This window comes from Oryctolagus cuniculus, chromosome 20, assembly GCF_051225735.1.
Source record: "Oryctolagus cuniculus isolate XC-2025 breed Fujian yellow rabbit chromosome 20, ASM5122573v1, whole genome shotgun sequence".
NCBI lineage: Eukaryota > Metazoa > Chordata > Mammalia > Lagomorpha > Leporidae > Oryctolagus > Oryctolagus cuniculus.
In genome coordinates, this window is record NC_142886.1 from 53,553,174 (window position 1) to 53,563,672 (window position 10,499).

At 46.7% G+C, this 10,499-nt stretch overlaps 2 pseudogenes; both read right to left on the reverse strand.

Annotated features, from left to right (window-relative positions):
- Positions 1-1,347: 1,347 nt before the first annotated feature.
- LOC138847240 (immunoglobulin heavy variable 3-23 pseudogene) lies at positions 1,348-1,889 on the reverse strand (annotated as a pseudogene).
- Positions 1,890-8,782: 6,893 nt separating this feature from the next.
- On the reverse strand, positions 8,783-9,394 carry LOC149120211 (immunoglobulin heavy variable 3-74 pseudogene; annotated as a pseudogene).
- Positions 9,395-10,499: the final 1,105 nt, after the last annotated feature.

Here is a 10,499-nt window from a genome sequence, read left to right on the forward strand (position 1 = left end):
GACAACAGCGCAGGGTCCGGTGCCATTCCTCCGCAAGTGGGGGAGCGACAGTGCGTTTTGCGATGAGCATGTCAATAACTATTACTTCATAATTCCACTCAATTTGATACATTCATTTTTCAACACATATCATTGTACCTCATATGTCTATATTCACTTATTATTCATCAAACAGTCATGACAGGAATGGGAAGAATGGCAAATAGTGAAAATTCTGTTCTCTAAAACTGAATCATCACCTACTGTCTTCCAGGGTGCATTGTCAGTACAAGTGTGGGAAATGTGTAAATGGGCTCTGTCCAGGACTCTGATATGCAGCCTGGGTGTCTCCCTCTCTAAAACTGATCTAAGACTGCAAATGGATTGATGACGCCAGTGAGCATAGACACGGAGTGAAGAGCAGGGACTCTGGACACATGGTCGCTGGGACTGGCTCTTCCTGCAGCTGTGATTCAGCCTCAGGACACTGGTCATCATGCTGGAGCCACAGACACAGCTCCCCGTGATGTGGACTCCAGCCCCAGAGTGCACAGCCACTGTGTGTCCCACTTTCTGCTCTGCTGAACCACAACAGGTGCAGGGGGTCCCATGACACTGGAGCAGAACCAGATCAGCTGGAAGTGCACACCCAGCACTTTCCATTCAGTGATGACCTTGACTGCTGATGTCCAGTGCATTTCCCTTCTGAGTTCAGGCAGGGAGCCCACAGGAGGGTCCCAAGACCTAGAGGATGAGGAAGTCCCTGTAGGCTTCCCAGGTGTCTGCAGAAGCTCAGTCTGAGACACAGCTGAGCTGCAGTACATTCCTGAATGCTGTGATGTTCACACAGGGACCACAGACTGTTTCAGGATTAAAGGAAAAATGGAGATCGGGTATAAAGACTGTGGAACCTGTGGAACAGCCACCTTTTAAAATAAGATGGTTGGTTCATTTTAGCACACAGTCTACTCTGACAGGAGCAGTTTGATGACATATATAATTGAGGTTAACAAATCAAGTCTCTGGCTCAGCTCTCTCTGAGTTTTAAGGGAAAACTAAAATTGTCCTAAAGTTGGCAGTGTTTGAGGGCACTGTCCTGAGTCAGACTTGAACACACTCACGAGGTCCTCAGAGAGTCCCACATCTCTGACCCTGGTCACCACTGTCATAGTTCACGAACCTGAATTTGTTCATATAGGACTTCATCTTGTCACATCAAACTTCTCTATGTCAGTGAAGTCAGTGGCGGGGACAGAATCATAAAAGTAGCAGTCTTCCCTCATAACTGTAGGAGAGTAAACCCCAATTCCCTGACAGGTAACCAGGGCTTAATTTCCCTCTGCACCTGTGCAGGACCATATTCTGAGCTTAATGCATCGTGTGCACTCCCTGGTGGAACCGTGCGTCCCTGCAGGGAAGTTTGTGTCCGGGCTCAGCCTGAGGGCCCCTCACTGTGTCTCTGACACAGAAATACATGGCTGTGTCCTCGTCTGTCAGACTGTTCATTTGCAGAAACACCGTGTTCTGGGCGTTGTCGCTGGAGATGGTGAATCGGGTCTTCACGGAGTTCGCGTAGTTTGTGATACCAAACCAAGATAAATGTATGCGATCCACTCCAGCCCCTTCCCTGGAGCCTGGCGGACCCAGCTCATGCCATAGCTACTGAAGTAGATTCCAGAGGCTTTGCAGGAGAGTTTCAGGGATCCTCCGGATGGACCAGATCCCCTCCGGACTCCTTCAGCTGCTCCTGACACTGGACACCTGCAAACACAGACGTCCTGGTCAGGAAGCTGTCACTCACACTCTCTGTGTCTCTCACTCACGTCCTCTCCCAGACTCAGTGCCCTGCGTTCCCCATCATTACCTTTGAGCACAGCGACCAGGAGAAGCCAGCGCAGCCCAGTCTCCATGGTGAGCATCTGTGTTGAGTGCGATCACTGAGTGGACACCTGGGAGTGCTGGGGCTGGAGCTCCTGTGCCAGAGCTGCAGGGTGAGGGCTGGGCTGGTTTTCATGGGCAGAGGGAGGCCCTATTTGCATGTGCTGCCCCTGTATAGCAGGCATGGGGTTGTGCACTTCAGAGAGCACAGGTTTCTGGCAGAGCACAGTGTCCCCTGGTGTTTGGTAGCACAGGTAACGACACAGAACATATGATTCTTTCCATGATTCTGTACAGTTATGATTTCAGGACATCTTTGTTTTGATGCAGGTCATTGTGCCTAGTGACATCAGCCAGGGCATGAAGGATGGGTGCCTATTGTGTTTCTCATGTGTGGAAGCTCACATGCAGGATAAGAAGTTGGTGTTGTATGTTCCTTGATGTAAGCACTGGGTCCTGGTGGCCATGATGGAATGTCGTGAAAGGGGGAAAGTTCTAGCAGTAACAAACTGCCAACTGCAGGGCTCACAGCACGTGTAAGAAATGATGGATAATAATATATTCCACCACTAGGTGCCATTTATGAAACATCGGTGCTGCATTTGTACACTGAGAATGAATGCACAGAAATGGAGAAAGCATCACTGTGGTGCAGCAGGTGAATCCATTGCCTATGATGCCTGCATCCCATAGTGCTGTGTGTTCCTGTTCCAGCTGCTGCACTTCCAATAGTCTCTTGCTGATACACCCGGGAGAGCAGAAAAGCATGGTCCTAGTATTTGGCCCCTGCACCCACGTGGGAGACCCCAAAGAAACTCCTGTCTCCTGGTGTCACTGTCATCTGGGGGATGAACCAGCAGATGGAAGAACTTGTCTCTGTGTCTTTCCCTCTCTCTGTGTAACACTGACTTTCAATAAATAATAAAACTTTTTCTTAAATATTCCATATGTAGTATCAACAAATCTTTTAAAATCTTGGAGAATATTTAGGAACATAACAATATTATTGTTTTTTAATTTATAATTTTTTAAAATTTATTTTTTAAGGAATACAAATTTCACACGTACAGCTTTAGGAATATAGTGATTCTTCCCAGCATTCCCACCCTCCCATCCACTCTCTCACCCCTCCTCCTCCTCCTCTCACCTTGCCATTCCCATTCTCCATTATGATTTATTTTCAATTAACTTTGTACAAAGAAGACCAACTCTATACTATGTAAAGGTTTAAACACACACACACACACACACAAATACAAGAACTGTTTGAGAACTGGTTTTACAGTTAACTCTCATAATAGAACTCATTGAGGATGGAGGTCCTGCATGGGGAGTTAGTGCACAGTGAGACCTGTTGTTAATTTAACAATAAACACTCTTACGTATGATGTCAGTGACCACCTGAGACTCTTGACATGAGCTGCTTAGGCTATGGAAGCCTTTTGAGTCCACAAACTGTCAGTATTTGGACAAGACCATAAGTAAAGTGGACATTTTCTTCTCGCTTTAGAGAAAAGTACCTCCTTCTTTGAGGCCACTTCTACTGCCTGAGGTCTCAGTCACAGAGATCATTTAGGCAGAACATTTTTGCCACAGTGTCTTAGATTTCCATGCCTGAAATGCTATCACGGCTTTTCAGCCAGACTAGGTTGACTTAAGGGCTGATTCTGGGTCAGAGTGTTACTTAAAGCGATTGTCATTCAATGAGTCTGCTGTGTGGACTTCTTCCCATGTTGGAACTTTCTCTCCTTTACAATTCTATTTATATTATTACCAGGCATTGATCCTATTTATATGATCACTTTCACAATTTATCCTATCTAAATCTTCATGTTAACACTTAATATGATCACTTTAACAATTATGATGACGTTTTTACAACTAAGCTATTGGGACTTGGAGTCCCACTCTTGTTTTTAAACTGCACCCTCAGAAGTAAGTCTATAGGAAAGTATGCAGAACTATACAGCTTTGCAGTTACCAAATTCCTCCTCCCATGCTTATTTCCATCCTTATTTTTTACTGGGATCAATTTTCAATTGACTTTATGCACGTATGATTAACTCTATGTTAAGTAAAAGTTCAAAAAATAGTAGGAAGAAAAATAACCAAAAACCAAAAAAAAAAACCAAAAACCCTGTTCCTCGACAGTTAAGACAAGGGACAAGGGCAGTTCTAGTTATCCATTCTTAAAGTATCTATTTCACTTCTCTAGATTTCCTTTTAGGTTCTCTGTTAGTTCTCACCTATCAGGAAGAACATGTGGTATTTGTCCCTTTGGGACTGGCTTATTTCACCAAGTATGAGCTTTTCTTGATTCATCCATTGTGTTGCAAATAACTGGATTTCATTGTTTTTACCACTGTGTATTATTCCAGGTATAAATATCCCATAATTTCTTTATCCAGTTTTTGGTTGATGGGCATTTAGGTTGATTCCATTTCTTAGTTATTTTGAATTGGTTGCAATAAACACGGAGGTACAGATAACTTACTTTGGGTAGTGAATTCATTTCCCCTGGGTAAATTCCCAGGAGTGGGGTTCATGGATCATATAGTAGGTCTATATTCAGAGTCTTGAGGTGTCTCTATACTGTCTTCCATGGTGGCTTTACCAGTTTGCATTCCTACCAACAGTGGATTAGGGCACCTTTTTCCACACATCCTCATCAGCATTTGTTGCTTGTTGATCTCTGTATGAAGCTGTTCTGGCTGGGGTGAGGTGAAACCACATTGTAGTTTGGATTTGCATTTCCCTGACAGCTAGTTATCCTGAACATTTTTTCATGTGTCTGTTGGCCACTTGGACTTCCTCTTTTGAAAAATGTGTAAGTCCTTGGCCCATCTCTTAACTGGGTTATTTGTTATGTTGTTGTGGAGTTTCTTAATCACTTTGTAGATTCTGGTTATTAATCTATATCAATTGCATAGCTTACAAATAATATCTCCCATTATGCAAGATGCCTCTTTACTTTCCTGAGGTTTTTTTTTTTTTGCTGTACAGAGACTTCTCAATTGGATGTAATCCTATTTATTAGTTTTGGTTTTGACTGCCTATGCCCCTGAGTTCTTTTCCAAGAACTCTTTGCCTATTCCAATGTCTTGCAGCATTTACCAAATGTTCTCTAATAATTGGATATTGTAGGGTCATAGATTTACACCTTTATTCTATGTTGAGTGGATTTTGTGTAAGGTGTAAGATAGGGGTCTGAAAATGTGATAAGAATAAAATTCAATGTAAAGTAGTGTAGGTATATAATATTTGACACAACTGTGAGTATATCAGTCTTAACTGTGTTATCAAATTTCATGGAAATACAGGAAATAAAAAATTAAAATGTGCACTGTTTAAGATGCGTTCATCCACCAAAGGAGAGCCTCTGTCTCATGTGTGTCACTGGCTCCCAATACCACTTTCCTGCTCCTGCAGCCCCAGGAATCAGAAGTTTATGGGAGGACATTTGGGGCCTGTCACTCTTGTGGATGTGCCGGATTGTTGTCTGGAAACTGGGTGAGGCTGGGAAGCAGAGCTGGCCAGAGTAACACTTGGGAAAGTGCAGTGCATGGGAGTGTCTCTCTCTCTTTTTCTTTGCCTCATATGGGAATAACTGAAAGTTAAAACTTGAGTTACTGAAGGGTCTCTCTAGAGGTCGTATTCCCTACATGCAGGCAGCAACACTCATGGCCTTGTCCCCTCCCTAGAGCCCCTCTCAGTGGGATCACTGGGTGGTGAGATCCCTACATGCATGATGGGAGGCTCCGTGCATCAAGTATGGAGGGTAAGTTCCACCTAACATGCAGCCTTCAGCTGCTCAGTTGGAGAGACCACACACGCACACCAAGCAGTGCTGGCTCTGCTCACGGCTCTGCAGGAACAGCATCCTCAGCCTCAATACCCCAGACCCTGCTGCTCTGTGTCCACTGAGTAGGAAAGTGATTCACCTGCAGGAGGAAACCATCATGACCAATGTCCTGGTGGAATCCTGTTTAATATGTTCGTGAGCAGAGTCCACCCCAGACACTGTGCCAGCACTGATCCCCCAAGATACAGAAGTCTGCATCTTCAGGGGATGGCTCCACCCCCAAAGCTGAGGACTGGGGAGAAGAAGCATGACATGTGGGGAAGTGACAGTCGGGGACAGGGTCCAGCAGCAGAGGGAGAGGACCTGGTGGAGGAATGGGCTCTGCTGTGCAGGAGGGTAAGACAGGTGGAAGGGCCACACTGGTGGGACCCAGTGCCTGCAGCAGAACACTGAATCAGGAGGTCTGATCAGGTGTCGTTGCCCCTGGCAATCCCCACACTGACCACCACTGATTAAAACCAGCACAGGTGCCTGGGAGATGTGGAATGGTGTCGCCTCTGGGGAGTGCATCCAGTGACGACTCCCACCATGAGTAGATTCAATGTCAGGGCCTCATGGAGGAAGCTGAGGTCCCCAGTGCCACTAACAGAACCACACGGAATGCTGGGAGCAGCCTGTGAGTGTGGATGTGGTTTGTCCTCACCCCAACATAACAGCACTGACAGGGGGTGCATGGTCTTGATGTTTACATAAAAAGCATTGAACAACCAGGATCTGACATCAGATGCAAACTCCATTGTACAACTACTGGAAGGAAACATAGGGAAAAATCTCCCTGGTAGTAGTCTGGCCTTGATTTTTCTTTTAGATCCCCAAAGTTCATGCAATGTAATAAAACATTTTCAGATGATGCTGCATAGACTACAGAGCTTCTGCACTGTAAGTGGACTGATGAGAAGTGAGCAGCCTACACACAAGGGAAGTAACTATTTACATACCATATGTATGATGAATAGCCTGTATCCCAAAGAAATAAAAAGGAAATCTCTGTAAGCACTGGATAAATAAAATGAGCTGTAAAAATAAAATGAACCGTCTGTATCAGCTGTTATAAATATAAATAAAAAAATTGTCTGTGTGTTTAGAACTGGTCCCAAGTCTTCTGCAGTCTCAAATAACTATGATAGACAATTAGCTTCTTTATCCTGAATGACAGGTTCTGTGTCATCAGGCCTACAATTGGTGTAGAAGCAAACCTCTCTGATCTGCTTGTGGCTGAGGTGTGTGTTTTAGGTGAGCTCCCAAGATGACCTCAGGGGAAGTGGGGGGAGCTCTGCGAGTGAGGCCTAGTGGGATTTGTTCATTTCTGGGGAATCTGCTATGGAGGAGATCACAGTAGATCTCCTGGGTCCCCAGCTTCAGCACAGAGCACAGTGCTGCTAGAGTCAGCCCTGGTCTCGTCCTGTGTGGGGATGGGGTCCCTCCCATCCCTGTTCACAATATTAGGGTGGCTGATGACTGCATGATGTTCACAATATTAGGAAGCCTGATGGCACAACATTCTCACTGTCTGATCCTGGACTTGCACCCTTATAGCTGTGAGCTCAATAAACCTTTTTGCTCCATACACCTCCTTTCCGGGGTACTCCATTATGGAATCAACAGGTGGAATAAAACAATCGAAGAGCCACACACTAGCCAATGCTCTGTTCCTACCTGAAACAGAGACTCAGCTGTGTTTACAGAATTAGACAGAGCCACTCAGAAATCGTCATCTCTATATCAGCTGAGGGAATTGCTTAGGTTCTGTAAGAATCCTACATGAGAGAACAATTGCAATTTTGCAGGAAACATTTTGCAAACACAAGGGGTTGATGCTGTTATTCTGGTGAATGACAGAAAATTTGTTTACTCATGGTGATTATGAAGCTGAGAGAAAGCAAGGACTGATTTTTCTCTTTTGTATTCTTTTAAAGACTTGGTTATTTATTTGAAAGGCAGAAATACAGAGTGGCAGATGCAGAGAGAGAGAAAGTGGTCTTCCATCTGCTGCTTCTATACAAAGCTGGGCACCAGGGCAGGGATGGGCCAATCGGAATCCCGGAGCCAGGAGGTTCTTCAGGTTCTCCCATGAGGAAGCAGGGGCACAGGAACTTGGGCCACCTTCTGCTGTTTCCAAGGCCAGAGCAAAGCCCAGGATTGGGTGTCTCATCCAGGATTTGAAACAGCACACATATTGGAAGATGGAAACGAGGACTATTTTGTGTTGGAGGAAGGAGTCGGAGTCTCTGGACAAACAGTCTCTGGGGCAGGTGCCTCAGGCAGCAGGGATGCAGCTCCAGGGTTGGAATATCCTGCTGGACTCGCAAGGACACAGTCCAGAACCACCTGGACTCTAGTGCAGACCTCACTGGGCTGTCCCACCTGCTGGTCTCCCTGAGATGGAGACAAGGCCAGCAGAGTGTGGGGAACAAGACCTCTCCACACCCAGTGTTTTCCATGAGTCTGACCCCTTGCACTACCAACGGCCACCTCTGCTTGCAAATGAGAGCAGGTCCGGGATCACAGGAGACGTGAGTGAGGAAGAGTAAGCAGGATTTCTAGGAGCCACAGCCTGAGCCACCCCTGAGCTGCAGGTTAATCCCTGACCTGGGGTTTGGAGCACATGGACCTCAACCTGTGAGTTCAGGGTGAGGAAGTGAAAAGGAGACGAGGGCACAGCTGCAGAGAATGGACATGGGAGCCCCAGGGAACAGCAGCACGGGGTCAGCTCTGCCTCTCAGGGGCCCAGCTGTGCAGGAGGGGAGGGCATTTATGTGAAACACTGCAGCATCCATAGCCCCTGACTGGCTCTACACTGCCCCTGGGCTCTCAGCAGGGTCCCAGATGACGTCATCAGAGAATACCACGGGGCACACTCCAGAGACTCAGACCCCGAAAAGCCTCCCCACGTGCCCAGAGCTCACTCAGGTCTCAGATGCTGGGGACCCCAGAGATGTCAATCATTCCTTCAAAACGACTCCATTTTCTTCATGTGACGTCTTACCATGATACCAAAACTTCTGCTCGGTGATCGGTGTTAGGGACAGAATCATCCATCAAGAATTGGAACGTAGGAAACGGTTACAGCAAACCCAAATTTCCTGAAGGAATCAGCGATTCACCTCCCACTGCATCTGGGCGCGGGTTGAGTCTGCTCAGTGTGTTGTGCGCCCCCTGGTGGAGACGCGCGCCCCTGCAGGGAGGTTTGTGTCTGGGCTCAGCCTGAGGGTCCCTCACTGTGTCTCTGGCACAGAAATAGGTGGCCGTGTCCGCGGCTGTCAGACTGTTCATTTTCAGATCCACCGTGTTCTGGGCGTTGTGGCTGGAGATGGTGAATCTGTCATTCACCGAGCTCACGTAGTCTGTGCTACCATAATCAGGATAAATGCATCCGATGCACTCCGGGCCCTTCCCTGAGCATGGTGGACCCAGCAAATCCAGTAGCTACTGAAGGTGAATCCAGAGGCTTTCCAGATGAGTTTCAGGGATTCCCCAGGCTGGACTAGGCCTCCCCCGGACTCCTCTAGCTGCTGACACTGGACACCTGCAAACACAGACGTCCTGGTCAGGACACTGTCACGCACACTCTCTGTGTTTCTCACTCACGTCCTCTCCCAGACTCAGTGCCCCGCGTTCCCCATCATTACCTTTGAGCACAGCGACCAGGAGAAGCCAGCGCAGCCCAGTCTCCATGGTGAGCATCTGTGTTGAGTGTGATCACTGAGTGGACACCTGGGAGTCCTGGGGCTGGAGCTCCTGTGCCAAATCTGCAGGGTGAGGCCTGTGCTGGTTTTCATGGGCAGAGGGAGGCCCTGTTTTCGTGTGCTGCCGCTAGATAGCAGGCATGGGGTCAGACGCCCCAGACAGGACAGTGCCCAGGGCAGATGTGGTGTCCTGTGGTGTAGGTTGATGGCTATGATAGGAGTCAGATCATATAAATCTTTACATTATCATTGTAGTTTAAGCAATTGAAGGCAATGACCTTGTTTCATTTTAATATGTGTGTATCCTTAATAATCCAGTGTTAGCATGTCCTTCATTTTTAAAATAACCATTGGTTCATTTTTAACTATTTAAATAACATTGGAATAGTGACAGTGAGAGAAGGGGTGAGAGAAAGAGAAATGTAGAGATGGACAGAAAAGGTGACAAAGGGAGATTCCCACCTTTGATTGACAGCCCCAGACATCCCAAGTGCCTACAACATCGAGGACTTAGCCTTTCTAAAGCCTGGAGCCCAAAACTGCAACTTTGTTTCCCACATCAGTGATAGGGGCTCATTCACTTGTAGTGTCATCTACAGTTTTCCAAAATGCATTATCAGAAAAAGTGTGGGAAGTCGTGTGGCTGAATGATTCATTCTGATGGGAACACGGGTGTCTCTAGTGGGGACTTTGCCTATTTTGTCCTAATGCCTGCCTCCCACTTTTAAACAGATAAAAGACTGCAAGTGGATTCTTTTAAGGTTAACTATGTTTTGTTTCCTTGTTCATCCATTGCCTTATTTAACACTCGTCATGAACACAGAACACTGTGCTTGCTAGTGGGGTTTGTGTGCTATTGGAATCTGTGTGTTGTAGAAATGGGCACAGATCAACTCAGTGTCATTCACATTTCCACCTCCTTTCCTACACTCTGAGTTGGAGGGGCCTGGAGGCCTCAGTTCTCATTATTCATGGAACCTGTCGTGGGTTGTGGTGAACTGAGTCAGCCCACGGTGGTGTGGGCAGAATTATTCCTTCCTGTGAGTGCTTGCTGCCCTGGTATCAGCTGCCCTGTGTTCCCCCTCTTCCCTGTT